We start from the raw sequence: 13,382 nt of genomic DNA on the forward strand, positions 1-13,382 counted from the left end.
TTTAACCGGTAGTAGGAAATTCGATCACATCACTCCGGTTCTGGCTTCCTTGCATTGGCTTCCCATTGATTTTAGGGTTCGTTTTAAGGTCCTTTTATTGGTTTTTAAATCTTTAAATGGTCTGGCGCCTGTGTACTTATCTGACTTGCTGAAGCCACATGTTCCTCCTCGCTCGCTCCGTTCAGCTGAGCAGCTGCTGCTGTCGGTCCCTAAGTCGCGGCTGAAATGCAGAGGAGACCGTGCCTTTTCAATTGCGGCTCCGATGCTCTGGAATTATGGAACGCCAGGACTGCCATAATGAATTAATTAAATACACCATTAAATAATTAATTAAATGTGGCAATAATTAATTAAAATTGGAATTAATTAATTAAATAAATAGTTATGACACATGTAATTAATTAATTATTGACACATTTAATTAATTATTTATGTATTTCACATTTTAATTAATTATTGACACATGTAATTAATTAATTATTGACACATTTAATTAATTATTTATGTATTTCACATTTTAATTAATTATTGACACATTTAATTAATTATTGACACATTTAATTAATTATTTAATGATATATTTATTTATTTCATTTTGGCAGTCCTGACGCCTGGCTCTCGTCATGAAATAATTTTATCTGTCAGCCTCACCCATCAAACTCAGGGGGCGGGGTTAACGCTGCCCATGCAGCTTCTCTAACATTTGATTGGTTGCCGTGCAAAGTAAGTCAAAACAGGTCGATCCTAGAAAATCGATTGCTTGTGTAGACTTGGGGCAGCCAGTTATCCCAGAATGCAGATCAAATCACAAGCAGCAATGGTGGTGGTGTAGTTTTAAAATACCCCGTTTTTCTGTCACCAGCTACACTTTTAACAGTGTTTTAGCCGCGAATGTCGCGACGTATGTCTGGTCAGGTTGTCAACATAGAACATGTTTGCAAAAGTGCTCAGATGTTTTCAGAGATTTCACTAGCTCTGCTAACAGTTAGCATGCAGAGTGCACCGAGGGGGTTACGTTAACCGGTTTGTTTACATATTCCACTCTCCGTGTTCCACATGTTGCATTCGCAGATTCTCATTTTCACCGAACGATCGTCTCTTTCCGCCTGGTCTTGTGTCTCTGTGCTTCTGTAACATAAAGAACGAGCTGACATTTTTCTCACGAAACCAGCGATCAGCTCAACAGACCCTCAGTTTACCTGCATGCATCCTCCTCCTCATCTGTCAGCTGTTTAACACCTGCTGCTAATTCAAGAAACACGCCTAGTTACCTGGTGATAGTCACAGTTTAACTGGGCAGCCGGTGCTCGATATAACGCAATGTCAGGGCATTTTTCTGCACAAGATAAGTAAATATAGTGTTTTCCCCGAGCGCAGAGCTGCTGGAGCTCGTTTCCTTACAGAGCACTTTATAGGCGAACAGCTTTATCAGCGGCTGATGTCCAATCACCGGCACACAGCTTTCAAACCTCAGCTGAGTTTTAGCTCTCAGTGGTTAAACGCTGGACTTCATTCACTCAGGTTCTGTCTGTCGGGTCACGTTTACTTCGCTGTTTTATTTACAACTGAGCAAATCGGTTTGGCTGAGGTTAAAGTTACGTTTCATAACTGCATAGTTTCACAGACGTTTAATGGTTCACTGGCACATGTGTTAGACTGAACTATCATCTAAATATCATCTGTTTTTTAATAGTTATTCAACTGTATTCTAAGCACCAGCTGTCTGTTAGAATGTGATTTTTTTTTCTCTCTCTGTTGGCAGAGGTATAAAAATGCGCAGGAAAATCTGACGTGCATGGCAAACTTCACCGACGATATTTAGGGAGGAATAAACACACATCAAACATAAATGAACCATTTGCCTGTCTCCATAATTGAGAGAATTTTCTCTTCTTATGTCAACACTCTCTCTCTTTTTTTTTTTCTTTTTTTTTTTCTTTTTCGGTCATGTTATGTTTACCTGTCAAAGGCTTGTTACAAACTATGAAACACATTGTGCAGACTTCTGGATGTTAGAAGAAAACTAATACTGCTCATGAATGAGACTAAAGGCAGGAAGGTGTCCTTTAAAACTAAACATGTTAATAGGACCTCCCTGTTTATATCATAGTTTATGATATAGCACGTGTATTTCAGTAATAGCCTGCTGAGGCCACTATACGTGCTGGCCTCATATCAAATGTGAAGGCAGACTGAGTCTATGTTTGACGTTTTTTATATCTAATCTTCCTTTTCAAACATTTAAACAGCAGCGAGTCTGCAGCTGAGGGAATACAAATTCAAATTGTCGGAACAGGTTTGCTCGTTTCTTGGATTCATTTGGTGATTTATTAAATGTATAACTGTTATTCTAATCTGCTGCTGAGTCTCTTACACTTTTCTTTATGCTGTATATTTTCACGTCTCTGGAATAGTTGGCAGTTAGATAGTCAGCTGGGAAACTTTGTGTTAACTCATGGAGCTGAGGATATCGTGGATATGCTGACCTTGCTGCGTGGTGTACAGAGCGAGGTCAGCGTGATTAATATTCACAATAAAAATATTAGCCGAACATCATGAAGTCTGTATGTGTTTCATAGTGTCGAACAACCTTTGTACAGTTAAAGCCAGCAGTTACTACATGACGGAAACACCAACGTTATCTCTTTTATGTGTTTATACACAGGTCACGCTGATTACTGAACAAAAACCCAAAGATCAGATGTTAAACAGATTTATTTGCTCTCTCTCCTCCTTAAACATGTTTTTAATGTTAGTTATAATTCAGAATTGGCGACTGAAACACGTAGGACACATAAGAACATCAGGAAATAAAACATCGATAAATATAACCTCAGTAAAAGAAGTCAGCGGGGGTTACTACAGCTGTGTACCGGGGCCTGCGCTTTGTCGGTGGGATTGCTTGCGAGGCGAGCGGGTCTATCCCACGCTTTGCCGTGAGACTGGGCAGACATCTCCGAAATCATCGAAACACTTTTGCAAAGAGGCTGTATCTTGACAAACCGACCAGACACATGAAGATTAAACCACTACATTCTCGGCTAAAAAAATATTAAAACGGTATTTGGTGACACACAAACAGGGTTTTTCAAAGCTCAGTTCTGTTAGCTTCCACATGCTGGTTGTTGTGTGCTAGAAACAATGGCCACCAGGCCAAAGCAATGGTTTTGACTCGATCAGCGTTAATCCCGCCCCCTGAGTTTGATGGGTGAGGCTGACAGATAAAATTATTTCATGATGAGAGCCAGGCGCCAGGACTGCCAAAATGAAATAAATAAATATATCATTAAATAATTAATTAAATGTGTCAATAATTAATGAAATGTGTCAATAATTAATTAAAATGTGAAATACATAAATAATTAATTAAATGTGTCAATAATTAATTAATTAAATGTGTCAATAATTAATTAAAATGTGAAATACATAAATAATTAATTAAATGTGTCAATAATTAATTAATTACATGTGTCATAACTATTTATTTAATTAATTAATTCCAATTTTAATTAATTATTGCCACATTTAATTAATTATTTAATGGTGTATTTAATTAATTCATTATGGCAGTCCTGGCGTTCCATATGGAATAACCTTCCCCTCCAAATTAGACAAGCGTCATCAGTGCAGGTCTTTAAGTCCAGATTGAAAACCTATTTTTATTCCCTGGCTTTTAACTCTGTAGGAAACTGACACCTTCTTATTGTGTGGATGCCTTAATAGGCATCCACACTATTGAGTTCCTGTTTCTCTTTATTCTTTATTATTCCGGGTGTTTCCATACACTTTTCGCCGTGGAACTACTCCCACAGTTTTCATCCGATTTTCGCCATTCAAACTTTAAAAAATTCTGCTCTTTCTGCTAATGCCGGCTATGACTTTTGGTGCTCATAACTTCTATACTTTTTGAGATATTGATTTTTCTTTTCAATATTTTTTGCCCTTTTTTGCATATTATCCTTGGCCTCACTGGTTTTCCTTGCCGGCTTGACCTGTGTTTTAGCTCAGTGAGATGAGCGTCCGTTCTCAGACTGGGTGGCCCGGGTTCAAATCCCGCTTATGGCAACATTTCTTTCAGTCAATACTTAAACTTTTTTAACTCTTTTCAACACAAATTTAAGCTTTTTCACCCCTTTTCAGCACAATTTTGAGTTTTTTCACAACTTATCCTCTTTTCAGCAGAATTCTTCTGACTGAACTCTTTTCAGCAAAATTTTGAGTTTTTTCTGCTGTTTTCAGCACAAATACCAGCTTTTTCAGCTGTTTTCAGCAAAAACCTCTTTTCAGCAGAATTCTGCTCATTGAACTCTTTTCAGCAGAATTCTGCTCATTCAACTCTTTTCAGCAAAATTTTCAGTTTTTTCTGCTGTTTTCAGAAAAAAACATTTTTCAGCAAAATTCTGCTGATTGAACTCTTTTCAGAAGAAATTTTGCTGATTGAACTCTTTTCAGCAAAATATTCAGAGTTTTCACCTCTTTTCTGCCCAAATTCTGCTTATTCACCTCTTCTGAAACATTTTCAGCCTTTCCACCTCTTATCAGCACAATTCTCAGCCTCTTCTGCTCATTTCAGCACAATTGTCAGTCTCTCCACCGCTTCTTTGTGAGAATGATTGTGGCGCAGTGAGATGAGAACCTCCCTTGAGTACCAGAAGGGCCGGGTTCGAATCCCGCTCTGGCCAAAATTTTTTTTTGTTTTTTTTTTTCAACTTTTTCAGCTTTTTTCAGCAGACATCCTCAGCGTAAAGGCATCCACACAGCATTTTCGCAGGAAATGCAAATTTTTCTACTGAAGTATTGAGTTCCTCTTGGGACTTCCATACACTTTTTGGCACTTAACTACTTCCACAATTTTCAGCCGATTTTCACCGTTCAAATTTTAAACTATTCTGCTATTTCTGCTAATTCCTGCAATGTCTTTAGGTATTTTCTGCTATTATGCTTTTTAAAATATTAAGCTTAATTTCTGCCATTGAAATGAAATTCTCATCCTCTTCTGCTCATTTCAGCACAATTGTCAGTCTTTGTCTTTCTTTGTCAGAAAGATGTTGGCGCAGTGAGATGAGACCCTCTCTTGAGTACCAGAAGGACCAGGTTCGAATCCTGCTCAGTGCAACATTTTTTGCTTGTTTTTTTTCAACTTTTTCAGCTTTTTTCAGCAGATATCTTCAGCCCTTAAGGCATCCACACAGCATTTTCGCAGGAAATGCAAATTTTTCTAGTTTATTTTATTGTTTGTAATGATTTTATGGTATTTTTAATTTGGTTGTTGTTTTGATCTGTGTTGTTCAGCACTTTGGTCTGCCTGGTGTGTTCTTAAAGTGCTATACAAATAAACAATGATGATGATGATGATGGTGTCATAGCCCCTCTAGGAGTTCAGAGTTAAGAGGTCAAGAGTTAATGTTTCCATTGTAACACCTCCAGATTTGACAGAGAAACACTCATTTTTAACACTCGATTTTAACTACTATCATTTTACACCTCAGAGTTACATTAAAAGAATGTGACTCTGCTTAGAGTAAAATTAACTCTACTTTTGCAAGAAGACTATTAATACCAAAACATTTAACACTTTTGAATTTGCTGTGTAGTGTCTAAAATGAACATATAACATAATAAATAAATAATTTATTCTTTAGTCAGTAACAGCATGTGTTTATCTACACAGAGACTAAAATCATTAACATCTTTCTATGTTACCACCACTCTGCAGGCAAGTGATGTCTGCCCCAAACTTGTTGCGGGTGGGAACTGCAGAAAACATCTTTGTGGAGTGTCAAGACTGCACTGGAGGAGACGTTAGGGTTGAAATCAATGTGATGAACCATCCAACCAAAACTAAAAGGCTGGCAACAACATCTGTGACCCTCAACAATGCAAATGACTTTCAGCAGCTTGGGAAAGTAACGGTAAGTTGAATTATTTGTTTATTGTATGATAATATTGTTGTTATTTCTATTTCATTAAATATTCAATTATCATTGAATATGCCATCCAAGTCTTTATAGACTTTTCATACTGGTTTCAGATCCCTGCAGGAGACTTCAGTAAAGATCCCAACGCGAAGCAGTACGTGTACCTACAGGCTCAGTTCCCCGACCGCCTCCTGGAGAAAGTCGTCATGGTTTCCTTCCAGTCTGGTTACATCTTCATTCAGACAGACAAGACCCTTTATACACCAAACAGCAAAGGTGAGTCTACCGCTACCTCATGACTGAGAAACAGCACACACAAGGGTAGTTCTGTGGTGACCCACTAGAGGGCTCCACTCAAACCCAAGCTTAGAGGAGGGGTTTTTGTTGTGTTTGGGTGCGATGTGCTCAGTTGATGTATGGAGGTGAATAAAGCTGGAATGGAAAACTAGAGCTCCCGTGTCGTGTGTTCCATGCTTCCATAGTTCTACCTTTATTTTATTTAATACAGATTCAATATTTTTTTCAGGACCATTCAATAAACTTAATGAAACATGGTGCTGCTACAATAATTTAGTTTTGAGTTTGAGACAAAAAACTGCTTGTTACAGTAATTATGTGGCTATGGCATCACCTTACACAAATTAGAAAGCTGCTTTGTGTAGTCCATGCAGTCCCTTGGAAAAAGGTTTGATAATTATTTTCAGTGAAGATTTGAAAGGAAAAAAAATCACATATTTCCCTCAGTTTGACTAAGACACATTTTAAATGAATGACCTTAAATGAAATTACTAAACTGAACTTCTTGATTAAATATTCCTCCCAACATGTATACATCACTGCTCGAGCAGCAAAAATAACATCTTCTCTTCCCTTCAGTTCATTTCAGGATGTTTGCACTGACACCCCAGATGGAGCCTGTAGAGAGGGATGAAGCAGCCCAATCTGATCCTTCCATTGCCATTGAGTTTGTGGTATTGTGTTTTATTCTTCATGGGCTCAGAATTGAAAGTGACATTATGCAAGGAAAACAAATATTTTATTTGCAAAGAAACAAAACAAACAAAATACATCAACTTTGTCTTGAATTTTTTTATATTGTCATTTACATATTAGTTTGGAAACTAATACACTGTCCAAAACCACCACTAGCAATACTAGTGCACTAGCATTGCACTGTTAATAGTGGTTTATTTTTTTTCCAGACACCTGAAGGCATTGTTTTACCACTTGACCCAGTCTCTCTAAAATCAGGTATTCATTCTGGTGATTTCCAGCTTGGTGAAATTGTTAGGTGAGTATTATTATTATTACTGTGATTATTATTATCATTATTGTGGCATGTGGGGAGTGGCTAGTTATCTCCCATCATGCTTTTCGAATATGTGTTTCTGTTTAAGATGCTCGTTGTTTTTTGTTTAAGTTTATGTGACTCTTATCTGTTCGCTTAACTGTTCTTGTTGATGCTGCAGTATAAATTCACTGACAGTTATTGTTGATGGAAAGAATTTAGAACCATGACTCAGTTCAGACATGTAGTCATTGACCATCTGAAGCACAGTGTAGTATAGCTGAAGTGTCCAATAAAGATCTCCCCCTATCTAATTTCTGTAGAACAGTAAGTTTAACTTTTGCATGGGTGCTTTGCTGTTAAGAATACTCAGCTGGCCACATTACCATCATCATCATTATTATTATTATTATTATTATTATTATTATTATTATTATTAGTGTATATTATGAAGTTTAGTATGTGCTACATTGATTAATTTTACTATATAATCAATCATGCATAACTTATACACTTCCATAATTTGGCAATTGTAGTCTAATTAGATCCTGTGTGTAGAATATAGTCTGCAGTCTGATTAATGTGCTGCCTTCAGTTTTACAAATGCTTGGACTATTTGATTGATCAATATATCTCTCTCTCGCAGTGTGTGTGTGTGTGTGTGTGTGTGTGTGTGTGTGTGTGTCAGACCTCCTGCTGACCAAAGGGTCGTAAACGCAGGAAGCTTACATCAAAAGCACAAGGATGTGTCTGTGAAAAAAGACTACAGCCCCCCACCTAGAACCTCGAGAATCTGGGGGGAAGGACAGTGGAATTTCTTTCATCAGAGTTAAAACAATGTACAAATGGTAAACATAAAAATGACAAACATTTAACAATTCACTCTAACAGTCGTGACTTCTCAAAATGGGCTCATTGAACGCAGCACGGATAAGATCTTGGAGAAGCTTGAGGCTGCTGTGAACACGCAGACTAAGACCTCTGAGCGAAAATTGGATAACATCTTGGAGAAGCTCACGGTGGTTGTGAGTTCTCAGAATTTGCTCTTTGAGAGCAAGATTGATAACATCCTGGAGAAGCTCACGGCTCTCCAATGGGAGATTGAGAGACCAGTGTCGGACTGCTAGAGAGGCTGTGAAATTCACATGCAGTTGTTCGCACTAAAGGAAAAACCACCATCATTTCATGCGGTCTATGGTGTATTGACAGACATGTGCTTTTTGTGCTGGGGTGTTTTTTTTCTGTTCTCAAACTGTTCTCCCATTAGGAGCTCAGTCTGAGTGGAGTTTTTTTCTCCTCCTCTCACCTCATGTTATGTATTTTCATTGTTTTTTCCTATCAGCCTACCTCTCTGACATGTCTTCCCAATGTGATGTTTGTATAAAGTTTGGTCGGAGGGTTCCTTTGTAAGTGCGCATGCGCCATTAGCGTGCTGCCTGCTGTAACCTATAATTTCCTTCGGGATTAATAAAGTATTTCTGATTCTGATTATTTGTGATCATCTATCATCCACCTGGGCCTTACACAGAGTCTCTGTCGGATTTCTCAGACTTTTATCTGATTTAGTGCTCAGCTCAGATAAAATAATTATTGTGGGTGATTTTAACATCCATGTAGATGCTAAAAATGACAGCCTCAACACAGCATTTAATCTGTTATTTATGAACGCCCGTTTCTGCCACTAAAAAAAAAAGTATCCATATCTCGTAATTTTGAGTTTCGACTTATTAATTCAAAAATTTTTAAATTAATAAATTTTGTTAACTTGAAATTAATTCAGAATTTTGAGAAAAGTAACTCGAAATTTTGAGTTAGCGCTGCCAATCAGTAATCTACGTTAATGATGTAATTTCCTTGCTACCCGGAAGCTGAAGCCCTCAGCTACAAATGCTAAGCTATCAGTATTACAGCCAGTCATGAATCCACAAATTGCTGAGTATTTTCAGCGTGGCTTCACCAATGATGAAATCCTTGTGTTATTAGCTGAATCACATGCCGTTACAGCAAATGTACTCTCGAAAGCTCCAGTTTGTTGCAATCCGGTTTTGAGTGTGCATTCCTCTGTGGCATATCCTTCCGGGTAACAAGAAAATTGCATCATTCACGTAGATTACTGATTGGCAGAGCTAACTTAAAAATTCGGGTTACTTTTCTCAAAATGTCCAGTTAATAAGTTGGATTTTTGAGAAAGATAACTCGAAATTTCAAGCTATGGATTTTTTTTTTGTGGCGGAAATGGTCTTCCATAGTTGTTAGACTCAATTGGCTTCTCTTGAAATGTAAAAGAACCCACCCACCACTTTAATCGCACTCTAGATCTTGTTTTAAAATATGGCATAGAAACTGAACATTTAACAGTGTTTCCTGAAAACCCTCTCTTGTCTGATCATTTCCTGATAGCATTTACATTTACAATAATTGATTACATACAGACAATTTAATCTTGTCTGATTACCTTTACATACTGGTGTATATTTTGATTCAAATGAGACAGAACAATAACATGAGTTGTTAAAAAACAGAAAAGAAAAGAATATTCGACAGTATATACTCCATACACTGTAAAACCTAATATTGTGTTTAATTAAAAATATTAAGTAGGCTGAACTCATTTTTTAATCAATTTATTATTAGAAGTAAATTTAAGTAAGTTACCGGTACTTTTTATGCAAAACCGCTGATCAACTCAATTTATTTGTGTTGTCTTAACTTAGAAAAACTAAGTAAGCTGGAAATTTTGCTTCTCAGTGCGGGAGGTAGTGGTGGGCGGATCGATCCAAATATCGATAGTATGGATCCCAAGTCGGGATCGGTATCGGATCGATACTAGCCTGGTTAGATCAATTCTTTACTTTCTAGTTCTGCTTGTTTGCTATGCTGTGCTTTCGGCAAAAACGAAACAGCCAGGTCGCTGGACTCGCCGCTCCTGCGTCAGCGGAGAGCAGGCACGCTTTGCTCCCCCCCCCCCTTATGTTTCGGTGTTGCACTGACACGTCACGTGGCTTAGACACTTTGGGGGTTATTAAGTTGTTTACATATTAATTATATTTTTACCAATTGTTTTTGTTGTTGAGAATTTTTATTGTAATTTTTATATTATAGTTTATCAACGGTATTTGTTTTAATTTGTTTACTGGTTTGCGTGCACTTCAGATTACCAAAGAAAAAAAGATCGCAGGACCATGCAGCCTGCGTGCCGAAGCGGACAGCATGCTGCCCTCAGGCAGGACCCCCGCGCACCTCAACCTCGACCAAGCTGCGTGCTGTCCACCCTTACAGTGATCACCCGGTTGCTGTAACAGTAGCCTACATTCAAAGCCCTCCTGCTGCCAGCTGTACACATCAACACCAAAAACAACAACAGCACAAGCAGCGCACAGGTTTTAAGCCAGTGAGGCATGATTGTAGATGCAGTGAAGGTGAGTCCAGTGGTGGTCCTAGCCTGTTTGGCGCCCTGGGCGAACACTCCCTCTGCCGCTGGGCTCATGTTACTTGAAAATGAACACCACAGCCTTAAAAACCTTATATAAAAATATGTCTGTGAAATTTTCTGTTGATTGTTTGAAATAAAAAAAAGTGAGATAAGAGCCAGGCAAAATTTTTCAGGAGGTGCAGCTGTTAGGGGTGGGGTTTGGGGGGTATTTTCAATCCATAGCCACGACTAACTAACTATATATATCATGTTTAACCTGAATGGCAAAAGACCACAGGGGGGTTGAAAACGATATGCCAGGAGTTACCTGTGTATGGGCTCAAAATTTTGTATTTGTAAATCAGGATTTGTATGTGTAAAAAGAATTTGTGTGTGTGTAAAAAAGATTTGTTTGTGGACTTAGCCAAAAAAAAAAACCTGCAAGTCACAAGTACGAATTTTGACCCTATTTTTCTTCCTTTTATCTGATTGGTCAATGTCATGTCAATCACAAATGTAACAATCCAATCAGAGAACAGATGTGTTTGGCTGACAGAGGGGCACTTTTTTGCAAAATTCGTACTTGTAAAGATGGCCGCCTGCAGGTTCAAGCTCATTGCATCTCCAACCCACATCCACTGCCACTGTACCTAAGGGAAGTTAAAGACTTTCTTCTGCACTTACATTTGCATCACCTCGATCCATGACAGTCATTCAGGCAGTAATGCCTGGACTGGAAACAAGGCATCCTTAAAATAATACAACATTCCAGCTCCTGTGTTGGAATGAAAAACAAATGCGGTGTTTAAATTAGAGACTGCATTTGTGACAGAACAATAAATATGTTTTATTTTCATTATATAAGTAAGTACAAAACACACTTGTGGTAGGCCTAAACTTATTTTCAGAATAATTAAATCTGAGACTTTGTTTCATTGTAAGATTATAACAGTGATGGCAATGTAATTGTTTGTTGTTCAAGAGAACAGTGTCCAGTATGTTGGCTGTTAAGCTTTTTTGCATTTGAAAATTAAAGTTGGGCTTATTTTAACATCATTACAAAAAGTGTTGTTAATTATTGTTAATCATATTCAGGTTACCACAAATTGTTTTTTCATTTAGTTGAACTTGAAATGTTTGTCAGTAGGTAAATAATTAGTATTGTACTGTCAGAAATATCAAGTTATTCTTTTTTTTTTTTTTGCCTGTCCCATTTGGTTCTTTAGCCGTCAGAATTGTTGTCTGAAGACCAGCAAGGATACCCAATGGATTTACTTTGCCAAATGGATCATCACGGCCTTGCCGCATTGGTCCATTTGATCAACCTTTGTTGTTATTATTTATTTGATTTTATTTTCAGTTGTTACAGATGGGACAGACATGACTGAGGGATAGGAAAGGGAGAAAGAAAGATGAAGGAAAAGAAAAACAGAAGGGAAGGGGGACAGTGAGAAAGGGCACTTAAAAAGAGAAAGACGAGAAAAAATCTCCTGGATCACCTGTTGAGAGAAAAAGAAGAGAAAACAAGCAAAAGAAGCAGAGCAACATACTAAACACAACACCAGGACTGCCCAGCCCCACAGGACCCGGGGCAGCCCACCCGACCCCACCGCAGAAGAAGCTGTACCCACCCTAACATTCAATCATCTCCCAGACTGCACAAGACAGTAGACACCCAGGTTAAGTTTATTCTCCGTCTCTCCTATGACTCTCCCAAGAATATCAAGTTATTCTTAATACTGCATACTTGCAATGAATAAGTTGTCCTAACAGTCATCTTAAGTGAGCTTTAAGAAAAGCGTCTGGACTTCTTTAAGAAGTCCAGACGCTTTTCTTTGCAAGCTCCTTTGACTACGATGACCTGGATGACTGAGAACCTTCACAGACATAAGTAAGCTTTACTTAGTTTTTTTGAGGCAACGAATTTGCATAGTTTTTTTGAGTTCTGGAAACAGGTTTTTACTCTGTACTCACAGTGAATAAGTTGCCCTAACTTAGTCATCTTAAGGAAACTTCACTCAATTTTTTGAGGCAACGAGTTTGCATATTTATTTTGAGTTCTGGGAACTGACAAGGTTGTACAGTGTACCCAAAATGAATAGGTTGCCCTAGCTTAATTATCTTAAGTAAACTTTGCTCAATTTTTTGAGTTCTGGGAACTAATGAGGCTGTACAGTGTACTCAAATTGAGTAAGTTGCCCAGGCTTAATCATCTTAAGTAAAACTTTACCCAATTTTTTTGAGGCACCAAGTTTGCATAGTTTTTACAGATTAGATTAGATTAGATTTTACAGCGTAGTATCAACTGACCATTATATAAATGCCACCACCTTTAAATGATAAGCATTTTGGAGGATTGTTAGCAGTGCTCTATGCCCTTGGTTAATGTGGCACAGAGAAGAATAAGTTTGTTCTGAGGGTAAAGGCAGGATCCCTTTTGCTTTCTTTTCTTTCCCTGTCATTGAAATCCTAAAATACAAGATCTCATACATTGGCGTCAGGATTTTACTGTAAAAAAAAATCCCTGCTGCTGAAACTTCAAAAATCCCAGCCAAATACGTCATGTAAAGTTACTCAATATGTTTTGATCAGACCACTTGTCTGATAATTTTTACATACTGGTGGATATGTGGATTCAAAACAGGCAGTACAATAATATGAGCAATAACATGACATTTTATAAAACACAAAAGAATATTTACTAGATCCCGTGAACTAATTACTAAACTGCATGGTAAGACATTATTTAAACATGTAAACCTTT

This window comes from Rhamphochromis sp. 'chilingali' (genome assembly GCF_963969265.1).
Source record: "Rhamphochromis sp. 'chilingali' genome assembly, chromosome: 4".
NCBI lineage: Eukaryota > Metazoa > Chordata > Actinopteri > Cichliformes > Cichlidae > Rhamphochromis > Rhamphochromis sp. 'chilingali'.